An 11,662-nucleotide genomic window follows, 5' to 3' on the forward strand; every position below is an offset into this window, starting at 1 on the left:
CTTCAGATGACGAATATTTCGGTACTAGTGAAAATAATGGGGGTACAGCTAATTGCGATATTGTACCTAATGATGACGAAGTTTCAAAACAAAATCCAGATGTTGAGACTGAACAAAGAAAGAAAGAGCCACCGGACGACTCAGTGTTTATTTTGCAACGAATTCAAGTAAGTAAAGACTTTGAACTCCAGAAACCGAAAAAGCCGCCAGATATAAATGGTTCACAGGTCAGGAACGTATCTTGGAACAATGTCACAGTCGACCAAGGTGCGTTGTGGAAAAAACAGGAAGGGGCATGATTCAGAGTCTGGGGCAGATTTATATTGGACTTTGAGAACGTCATGAACACAGTACATCATGAAACTACTGGGTTCCCACCGGAAGAAATTTTGTTAGGCAGCAGGAGTAAAAGTTTAATTGAAGAAAAACTAGAGTTTCCACCTTGTACAAGTTTGGGGCTGAGTCAAAAGAAAGAATTAGTCAGAAAAAGGGCAAAGCAAAAAGCTGAATCTAGACCGAAAAGATATGATAAAAATCTGAAAGTTTCAAAATTTAAAATTGGGGATTATGTTCTTTTAAAAACCCACGAAAAGTCTAGTGAACTGAACCATGAAATTTCCAAATTTAAATATATTTATAATGGACCGTATATAATACAGAACATTCCACACGATAATGCTTACTACCTGATCTACCCAAAATCCAAAAAACCTTTAGGTATAAGAAATGTTGTGGACCTGAAACTGTATGTTCCTAGTAGTGAGTGACTTAAGTACACTCAGAGAGCAATTTCCAGTAAATATGCTGTATCTTATGCTGAAACTAATTTATTCCAAATGTAACTAATCTTTGTAAATATACGTGTACCAATATCAGCGTGCTAATGTACTTATGTGAGTTTCAGATTACCAAATGTACTGTAAATGTAAAGATGTATGGAGAAAAGGGATGAAAAGAAAGAGTAAATGCTGCAAGCCAAATAAAAGATGGGACTGTCAAAAATCAAAGTGGGCAGTATATGAGTCACAATATAAAGGACTGCCAAACACCAATGAGGGCAGATAAATAGTCAATGGAGAATTATAAGTGTGGTACGGGTGATGTGGTAAAATGATGCGAAATGGACTGCCCAAATCTGAATAATAGGCAGCAAATACATGTAGTGATTTTTCTAAATATTATTGTGTGTTTTTTTTTTAGTAAGTAAGGAAATGGACTGCCATTCAATGCAAGCTGCAACAAATTGTCTTATAGTGTATATAGATATTTGCATTTGCTTTTGTAGTTAGATGTTTGTGTTCCAGATTTTGAAATTATTTCTTTGAGAAATTTGGTAAAAATGAGTAATTTGCTATTTAAATAATGTTGTGATAGGAGATTGGACTGTGCCAAAGGCACTTAAGTAAATGATAAGTAAATGTTCTTGATATATTAAAGAGTGTAGACCTATATAATGTGAGTGAAAGGAAGTTTGTGGTATAAATTTTTTTTTGGGACATTCACACAAAGATTCAGAACCACTGTATAAATATAAAAATTAGTGTTCCCATCAAATTTGCACTTAGTGAAATTTACTGGAAACAGGGGCATGTGTAACAAGAACAACTGTACATATAATAATTTTTTCTTCTGATTTTCGATAAATTAGTGTAAGCGATGTTCTGATTTCATTTCTTTTTTGCTTCATGCCTTTATGTTAAAGAAACTGTAAACAATTTTCGATGTGAATATTAATGTTTATGTCAAATTGCAAGCAATATTATAACAAAATGGAAATGTAAGAAATGTTGAAACTGTTGTAAGATGTTAAAGTTGTAATTGTGCGCCTGGTCCATACGTAGGCAATGTGTTAGGATATGTAGAATGCAAAACCTTTGGTGAATACCCTGTCTGTAGGGGAGCGGTAAAAGGTGGATGGCAGGCGAGCGCGGGAAAATGCACACGGGCACTGTACGGCATAACGGGCTCAGCAGTAGTAGTCGGAGTTGGGTATCGGTCTGAGCAACACGTTCTGGATCGAGGAGGCTCTCCTGGAAAACGTGATTTCATTGAGCCTCGGGTGTGCCGTTTCCGACGACCATACAGCATGGCAAAATTACATAGGCACTAAACGGAAAAATATTGCGACGCTATGAAGAAGTAAAGTGCCGATCATCAAGAGCCAAAGCTGTGATTGTATATGTGCTTTGCGCCTCGCCATCTCGCCGCCCGCCAACCGCCGCATCGACGTGAACAGGTTGAAACTTTTAGTACTGTATTCGTGTGGACAAGTGTTACTTTTGTTCCATACTGTTCAATAACAACTTAACTTTTACCAGAACTGTCCTATCAGTTAATTATCCTCACAACTAACCTAGACAGGGTCCTTTCCACATGTTGTGCAATCCGAGTGTCCCGAAATGAAGATTTAAAGTTTATGTTAGTAATACTTACCTGCAGACCTATCTATGTTAGAATGATGTTTAAAGAACTTTGTTGTTAATGAATATATAGGTCTGGCAAAGTTGAAAGATAATGTTGAAATTGGTTTAATAATGAAGTTTAGTTAATTTGAGACAAAAATAATGGTAGTTAAATGAGCAGGAAATAAGACAAAAAGAGTAGTAACTCATATATTGGAAATCTTGAGTGCTTAATGATGTCAATAATCAAAAATTCAGTACGGTCATCATAACAGTTTCAGGGTCCCCCCCCCCTTTTCTTTTCTATTCATTTAAATTCTGAAGTGTACTGAACTGATTTGACCAGCAAACTTAAAGTCGATATAAAACCAAAATTTATTAGTGTTTTACCTTTTCCAAAATTGACATTGTATGTGTGTTTCGAAAGTGTTATTTCTAGGGTAACCTATGCTCGATTTTAATCAGATCAATAGACAGTACGAAGTTTGTAGTTGTGTATTTTTGATTTGTCCATATTAGTACAGAAAGTGAAATTATTAGTTCAATAGATTTTTCTGGTTCCCAAATTTACCATATTATTCAGTGTTATAACGTGTTGTTTTGTATGAACGTACATCAAACTGGGGAGAAACTCAGTTTATGCCTAATTAGGCTGGCGACCGTATTATTAACAATTTGGTAGCATCTGCTGTGTTGTTTCTTCTCCGTCCTAACATGTGGTTGCACTCCGGAATTGCTTGACGTATCATTGTTGTTACTGAGTGGGTGAAAGTCTGATTTTGCCTCCATTCAGGTACACGCGGTCAACATATATACCAAAATCCTTTCTTATGAGGTGAAGCCCGTAAACTTACCATAGTACAGGCTTTAATAAGTATCGTGCGCAGTAGCGAAGTGTTACACACTGAATTTAGTCTTTCACGCTCCTTACAGCCAACCGAAATACAGTACAATGAAGCCCTCAGTGGTACACAGAAATCCCCAGTGCAGGCACAGTGACATATACATTCAAATATACGACCAGAAATATAAATAATCTGAAGCAACAGAGCCTTAGCTCACCTACTTACCCTCAAATATTTCAGTAAACCACGAAGCGCAGGCAGTAGAGGTGTACTTATCGTAATGTGAGAAACCCTGACCATAAACGCACGGTGTGGCAGATACTTGCTTACCATGGAAATACCCAGGGCGGCTTCCAGCACCCAGTTGGGCAATGCATAAAATATTGAATCCGGACAAATCTGTGATCGCGGACAGAAGAACGTCGTAACTCCGACTTCACCAGCTACACCAAGTCTTGACATAAAGAAGTAAACACCGACCGACCCACCGTGTCCGGAATTCTGCCCTCTAATCCACTGTTATCCGCAGGCTCGGTCTTACGCCCCACCAACGCTGTTGAAGGCCTACTTACTCGCTCTGCCAAGAGATAATCAGCGACAAGCTACAATCAATTCGCACGCCCAATAGTAGCGCCAGCGAATAAATCAAGGCACGTAAAATTGATTGTGAGCCCCCCACCGCTCAAACGTGCTTTGTAGGTTTAATGTCAGTCGCCACATCGAACCGGTGTTGTAATGCATTACCGCTGTTCTGTATGTGTAGCATGCTGGGTTGTTTTACATTTTGGAACAACGTAAACACGTAATGTTTAGGTGTTAATACAAAAAAAGTGCTTAAATGATAAATGGATGTTCCGTTATGATTTTTTTTTTCGAATTGTTACCTAATAATTGTCATGCGTCACACCTAATTCATTTTTTCTCAAGAGGACGAGGATAAGTTAAACATCTGAATTGAAACCACCGTAGAATGGAAACAGCGCGTTTCTAGACATGGGCTCCTGTTCAAACTATTACGTACTCACTCCCCTCTACAAGTCCTAGAAGTTTGTAACGGGTATTTTCGAACAAGCTGCATATTACTAATGACCGAAACCATGAATCTGTTACACTCCCAAGTTGCCTATCTGTGCGCTTCTAGGGACAACAAAATTATAATTTTCTGTATTTCACATAATTCTTGATTGAACTGAAAAACATACAATGCTCTCATAATCTACACCACTAGCCATTAAAACTGCTATACCACCAAGATGACGTGGTACAGACGCGAAATTTAACCGACAGGAAGAAGATGCTGTGATATGGAAATGATTAGCTTTTAAGAGCATTGACACTAGGTTGGCGCCGGTGGCGACACCTACAACGTGCTGTCATGAGGAAAGTTTCCAACCGATATCTCTTACACAAACAGCAGTTGACCGGCGTTGCCTGGTGATACGTTGTTATGATGCCTCGTGTAAGGTGGAGAAATGCATACCATCACGTTTCCGACTTTGATAAACGTCGGATTGTAGCCTTTCGCGATTGTGGTTCATCGTATCGCGACATTGCTGCTCGCGTTGCTCGAGATCCAATGACTGTTAGCAGAATATGCAATCGGTGGGTAAAGGAGTGTAATACGGAACGCCGTGCTGGAGCCTTACGGCCTCGTATCACTAGCAGTCGAGATGACAGGAATCTTATCAGCATGCCTGTAACGGATCGTGCAGCCATGTCTCGATCCCTGTATCAACAGATGGAGACGTTTGCAAGACAACAACCATCTGCACGAACAGTTCGACGACGTTTGCAGCAGCATGGACTATCAGCTCGGAGACCGTGGCTGCAGTTACCCTTGACGCTGCATCACAGACAGGAGAGCCTGCGATGGTGTACTCAACGACGAACCTGGGTGCACGAATGGCAAAACGTCATTTTTTCGTATGAATCCTGGTTCTGTTTACAGCATCATGATGGTCGCATCCGTGTTTGGCGACATCGCGGTGAACGCACATTGGAGGCGCGAATTCGTTATCGCCATACTGGCGTGTCACCCGACGTGATGGTATGGGGTGCCATTGGTTACACGTCTCGGTCACCTCTTGTTCACACTGACGGCACTTTGAACAGTGGAAGTTACATTTCAGAGGTGTTACGACGATCCCTGCGAAACCCTACATTTCAGCAGGATAACGCACGACCGCATGTTGCAGGTCCTGTACGGGCCGTTCTGGGTACAGAAAATGTTCGACTGCTGCCCTGGCCAGTAAATTCTCCAGATCTCTCACCAATTGAAAACGTCTGGTCAGTGGTGGCCGAGCAACTGGCTCGTCACAATACGCCAGTCACTACTCTTGATGAACTGTGGTATCGTGTTGAAGCTGCATGTAGACGCCATCCAAGCTCTGTTAGACTCAATGCCCAGGCGTATCAAGGCCGTTATTACGGCCAGACGTGGTTGTTCTGGGTACAGATTTCTCGGGATCTATGCACCCAAATTGCGTGAAAATGTAATCAAAAATGGTTCAAATGGCTCTGAGCACTATGGGACAACTTCTGAGGTCATCAGTCCCCTGGAACTTAGAACTACTTAAACCTAACTAACCTAAGGACATCACACACGTCCATGCCCGAGGCAGGATTCGAACCTGCGACCTTAGCGGTCGCGCGGTTCCAGACTGAAGCGCCTAGAACCGCTCGGCGACTCTGGACGGCTAAAAATGTAATCATATATCAGTTCTAGTACAATATATTTGTCCACTGAATACCCGTTTTCATCTGCATTTCTTCTTGGTGTAGCAATTTTAATGGCCAGTAGTGTACTTATTAAGACCTGTAACTTCCTCAGTGGTTTAAAGAAATAAATCAAGTACTAACGTTAGAAACTGTGTATAGGCCTTGACACAGCGAAACTAACAGCGTCTAAATTACCCAGACTAGATACATGTAGTATTTGAGAATGAGAGCACTTAGCGGCTCTCAACAAACGTATAATTTCAAACATTATCGAAACTTTTTCTCGCTGAAACCATCCAGAAGATAATGGATGGAAGAGAGTTTATCAGTTATCTTCTCTATTGGCGCCGAAAAGCATAGGCATCACGCGTGACGCTTTAACGTATTACTTCTTCACTATTAATTCTATTCGCAACACATTTTACAGACAATATCCACATACACTGAGGTAACATAAGTCATGCGATATTTCCTCACGTGGCGCCGACCTCTTTTTGCCCCGCATAGTGCGTCAGTTCGACGTGGCATGGGCTTAATAAGTCGTTGGCATTCCCTTGCAAAATTACTGAACTGTTCCCAAGTAAATATGTTGGAAACTTTCCTGTTGCTTCCAAGGCCAGCGATGGAACAGTAAATTCCCTGTCATTTAATTGGAATGGGTGAATGGGTACCTTCGTAACATTTTGAACTGGGAACCGTCTTTCTACATCTAGGACGAGCTCTGCATCGTTCCAAGTTCTGAACCAGTACGCCAAGCCCACTTGGACAGAGAATGAAAATAAACAATCGTAAAATCACCAAAGTGCAACACCTCATCAGTTGACAATACAGCCAGTATACACATAAGCTGAAACGTCAAGTTTACTCTTTACACAAAACCACGAATATATACACGTTCACTCACTGGTTGTGATTATTTTTGTCTGCTGTAATATTGTGCCAGCAACTAACTGAAATCTGCTGGTGCCAATCAATGTTTCAGTAAGTTTCTCCTGAATGTGAAGCAAAATCGAAAACTTCCCCTCTCAGCCACTACTACTTACGAACTTCGTATATCTACTTCCAGCCTGCTGAGGTTTGAATAAAAGAACCAAGAGTTCCTTAGTAGCTCGCCTTTATTACTAATATGGCAGGGAATGAAAATATAAATAAAAACTAAGGATGTCATTCAGTGCAAAACTAAACATTTGTTGATATTGTCCATCTCTTCTTCCAAGACTACATAATAACGTCAAACAGGCAAAATTAAGGGCCTAAGTTGTATCCTCAGATTGATTCAAAATGCAAATAAATAATAGGAAAACTGAAAGGTACATGAAACGAAAAGGCGCTGAAGGTGAGAACTCTCTTAAAAACACTAAAATAATGTTTTTACGTTCACATATGAAAAGTATATACATTTGATCCAGCAGTCACCTTGAATCAAGACGCGAAGGTTACAGATTTTGTTTGAGAGTGGACATCAATTTAAATCAACAGTGAAATCACAAATTGTCATCTTCTCCCATTTATTTGAATCAATGCCCTCACGCAGCCAATGCCTCTAATTCCTTTCTGTCTTGACTCATGGTCGCTGCTGGATCAAAACACCATATACTCATAATTAAGGCGAGAACAGCCAAAGATCTCTTCATTGCAGATCCACACCAGGCTCTAACTCTTACGGGAATCGGCGAAATACCCCGAGTAAGGAGGGTAATGGGCAAGGATCACTAAAGTAGTAGTATCTGGACAATTTGAGACTCTGGGTGTGATGGGAGGTGTGCTAGAATAGTCCGTGCAGCTGTGATGACTACTGTGTCTAGATGGCGCATTGGTCAGCTTACCTGCCTATTAAAAGGAGATCAGGGTTCGCGTCCCGCACAAATTTTCAACATTCCCCGTTGATTTAAATCAACGCCAACTCGTAGTCTATAACTCCTTTGTGACATATGACAAATATTGCTTGTATTTTCGATAATCACCACTGCAGGAACACTGCACTTATGAAGGGATTTGATGACGTCTAATATGTTATAGACAACCACGAGGGCATTAAATTCATACTATTAGTCTTCGCAAGAGCGTCTGATACCGCCAACAAAGACATTGTGCTCAGAGAAATGAGACAGTTACAATTTACAGATAGCACGCTGAAGTGGTTTGGGAGCGGCTTGTCTGTGAGAATGAAAAGTCGCCTGGAAGCATGTCCTTTTGAAGTGTCACCTCACCATTGTTCTCTTTGTAAGTCAATGATATCTCGTCCATTCTGTCCTTTTGTAAACGTAATTTCCGTGACGATGACCTCCAGCTTTTAAGTGCCAACGGAATGTGAAAAACTTCCGAGTAATTTAAAACCCCACCTGAATTGCAGGGACAACTACACCCTGATCTTGTCTACATTACCCCACTACTCTGCTAAAAATGATGAAGTACTTGGATATAACTTTGGATAACGTCTCATCTGGACAGCCGATACCGTCACCACGTGCATGAAGACTTTCAGTTGTCACTGCGAGATATTTGACATCCGAGCGATCGTAGAGACCCGTTCTTTTCAGCCGTATACCGTCGAGCTGGCACTGGGACAGATGAGATGTCAACTGGGCATTTTTGGTAGAGCATTTCTAGTTGAGTCATTTTTCCGACAACTAAGGGTGTCTCTCGGAAACCTTGGCCAACACCGAAGGAAGGGAATTACACCGACTGACAAAAAATCTGAATCACCAAGAAGATATGGTCTGATGTCAATGTTAATTCCTACACGACCATACCATCGGCGGGTACACTATGTGATCAAAAGTATTCGGACACCTGGCTGATAATGGCTTACAAATTGGTGGTGCCCTTCATTGCTAACGCAGGAATTCAGTGTGGTGGCGGCTCACCCTTAGCCATGATGACAGCTTCCACTCTCGCAGGCATATGTTCAATCAGGTGCTCGAAGGTTTCTTGGGGAATGGCAGTCCATTTTACTCAGGAGAGGTATCGATGTTGGTCGGTGAGGTCTGGCACGAAGTCGGCGTTCCAAAACATTCCAGACGTCTTCTACAGGATTCAGGTCAGAACTCTGTAGAGGCCAGTCCGTTACAGGGATGTTATTGTCGCGTAACCACTCCGCCACTGGCCGTGCATTATAAAGAGCTGCTCGATCGTGTTGAAAGATGCAGTCGCCATCCCCGAATTGCTCTTCAACAGTGGGAAGTAAGAAGGTGCTTAAAACATCAATGCAGGCCTGTGCTGTGATAGTGCAACGCAAAACAACAAGGGGAACAAGCCCCATCGATGACAAACACGATCACATCATAACACCACCGACTTCGAATTTTACCGTTTGCACGACAGACGCTGGCAGATGAAGTTCACCGGGCATTCGCCGTACCCACATCTTGCTATCTGATCGCCACATTGTGTACCGTGATTCGTCACTCCTCACAACGTTTTTCTACTGTTCAATCGTCCAATGTTTACGCTCCTTACACCAAACGAGGCGTCGTTCGGCATTTACCGGCGTGATGTGTGGCTTATGAGCATCTGCTGGGCCATGAAATCCAAGTTTTCTCACCTCCCGCCTGTCATAGAACTTGCAGTGTATCCTGATGCACCCTGGAATTCCTGTGTGATGCGCTGGATAGATGTCTGCCCATTTCACATTACTACCCTGTTCAACAGTCGGCGGTGTCTGTCAGTCAACAGACGAGGTCGGTCTTTACGCTTTTGTGCTGTACATGTCCCTTCACGTTTCCACTTCACTATCACATCGGGAACATTGGACCTAGGGATGTTTAGGAGTGTGGAAATCTCGCCTACGGACGTATGACACAAGTGACACCCAATCACCTGACCATGTTCGGAGTCCATGAGTTCCGCAGAGCGCCCCATTCTGCTTTCTCACGATGTCTAATGACTACCGAGGTCGTTGATATGGAATACCTGGCAGTAGGTGGCAGTACAATGCAACTAATAAGAGAAACGTATGTTTTTGGGGGTCTCCGGACACTTTTGACCACATAGTGCATGTAAATGAATACAATTGTAGCTTTCTGTGATAGGTATGAGGGCCACTACAATGCATTGCTGCGGTTCGTGTTTAACTTGTTACCAGGCCTGTTAGGTTATATAAAGAGCGTTCACAGCGACAGCTATTGAGTGAACACTGGGAAGGACTCGGAGATTCCGCACACTTCTGTGAGACAGTGTCATCACTCCTGACATTGTTTGAAAGGGGCCTACTTGTGCGTTTCCATTTGGCCGGTTGTACCAATCGTGCAATATCCAGATTTTCTGGGGCATTCGAATGTGACCGTGGGCCGATGTTGAACTGCATGGGAACCTGAGGGCCAGGATACTCGTCTTCATGGTTCTGGTCGACAATGTGTGACCTCCAGAAGGGAGGATCGCCGAATTGTGCACCAAGTACACCGTGACTTCTTCACATCTGCCCCTGCCGTCCGAGAACAAGTACTGGACACCCTGTAACATTCTGTGGTATCCCGCGCCAGTGGTCAGAGACCAGCAGCAACCGGGCTACAGAATTAGTGCCCCATGCGTAGGCTGACGTTAACCGCAAAACACGTACGTTTGTGTCTGGAGTGGTGCTGTGACTGGGATTCATGCACCGCTGAAGAGTAACATCGTGTTGTGTTCAGAGATGAATCGCGCTTCTGCACGACCCCAGATGACAGTCATCGTCGTGCCTGGCGGCGACCTTGTGGAAGATACCCTTCTTCCATTGTTTGGTAAGGCTCAGAGGCATCGTGTAGGGTGCCGTCGGGTATAACATCAGGTCGCGGCTCGTCGTGTTTGAGTGAACGTTGACGGCACAACGGTAAGTCACGGATATCCTGCATCCTCATATACACTCAGGTTAAGCAAAAAAAAAAAAAAAAAAAAGTTCAAATGGCTCTAAGCACTACGGGACTTATCATCTGAGGTAATCAGTCCCCTAGACTCAGAACTACTCAAACCTAACTAATCTAAGGACATCACACACATCCATGCCCGAGGCAGGATTCGAACCTGCGACCGAAACAGCAGCGCACTTCCGGACTGAAGCGCCTAGAACAGCTCGGCCACAGCGGTCCCCAACAGAATACCTTCAACGACATGTACATTACTGCAGATATGATTAGCATTCAGTCACCTCGATCCGCATGTGTCCTGTTGCCTAATAGGCACAGTGTCCATCATGGGTCCTAATAACTTGTTCCATATATTAGAAGCATATAAGGCGCGAATGGCGTCTTGTAGTTTAGCCATCCATGTTGCGTTCACTTGATCCCGAAGTTTATCTGTGGAGGTTAATATTGCGTCACAGCGGTGCACCCGTCTTTCCAGCATATCCCACACACTTTCGATTGGCGACAAGAATAGTAACCGGGCTGGCCAAGGCAAAAAAGATGACACCAAGAAGGCAAGCGTTCGGGCAGCAACACGTGCTCGTGCATTATCTGGCCGAAAAATGGCGTCTAGGATGTTCTGCAGAAAGGGTATGGCTATGGGTCGCAGGACATCATTCAAATAGGTCACAGTGGCCACAGTGCCCTAGACACACACAAACTGTGAGATTTTGGTTGTGCCCAATTGCACCCCATACCAAAAGGCGCTGAGATGACCTTGTGCGAACACTGTCACCGTGATGCCGCTCCCAGTGTCTGCGGCGAATCAAAATGCGGCCATCATTTTCAAACAAACAGAACCTGGATTTGTCGGAAAACA

Source organism: Schistocerca piceifrons, chromosome 5 (assembly GCF_021461385.2).
Source record: "Schistocerca piceifrons isolate TAMUIC-IGC-003096 chromosome 5, iqSchPice1.1, whole genome shotgun sequence".
Taxonomy (NCBI): Eukaryota; Metazoa; Arthropoda; class Insecta; order Orthoptera; family Acrididae; genus Schistocerca; species Schistocerca piceifrons.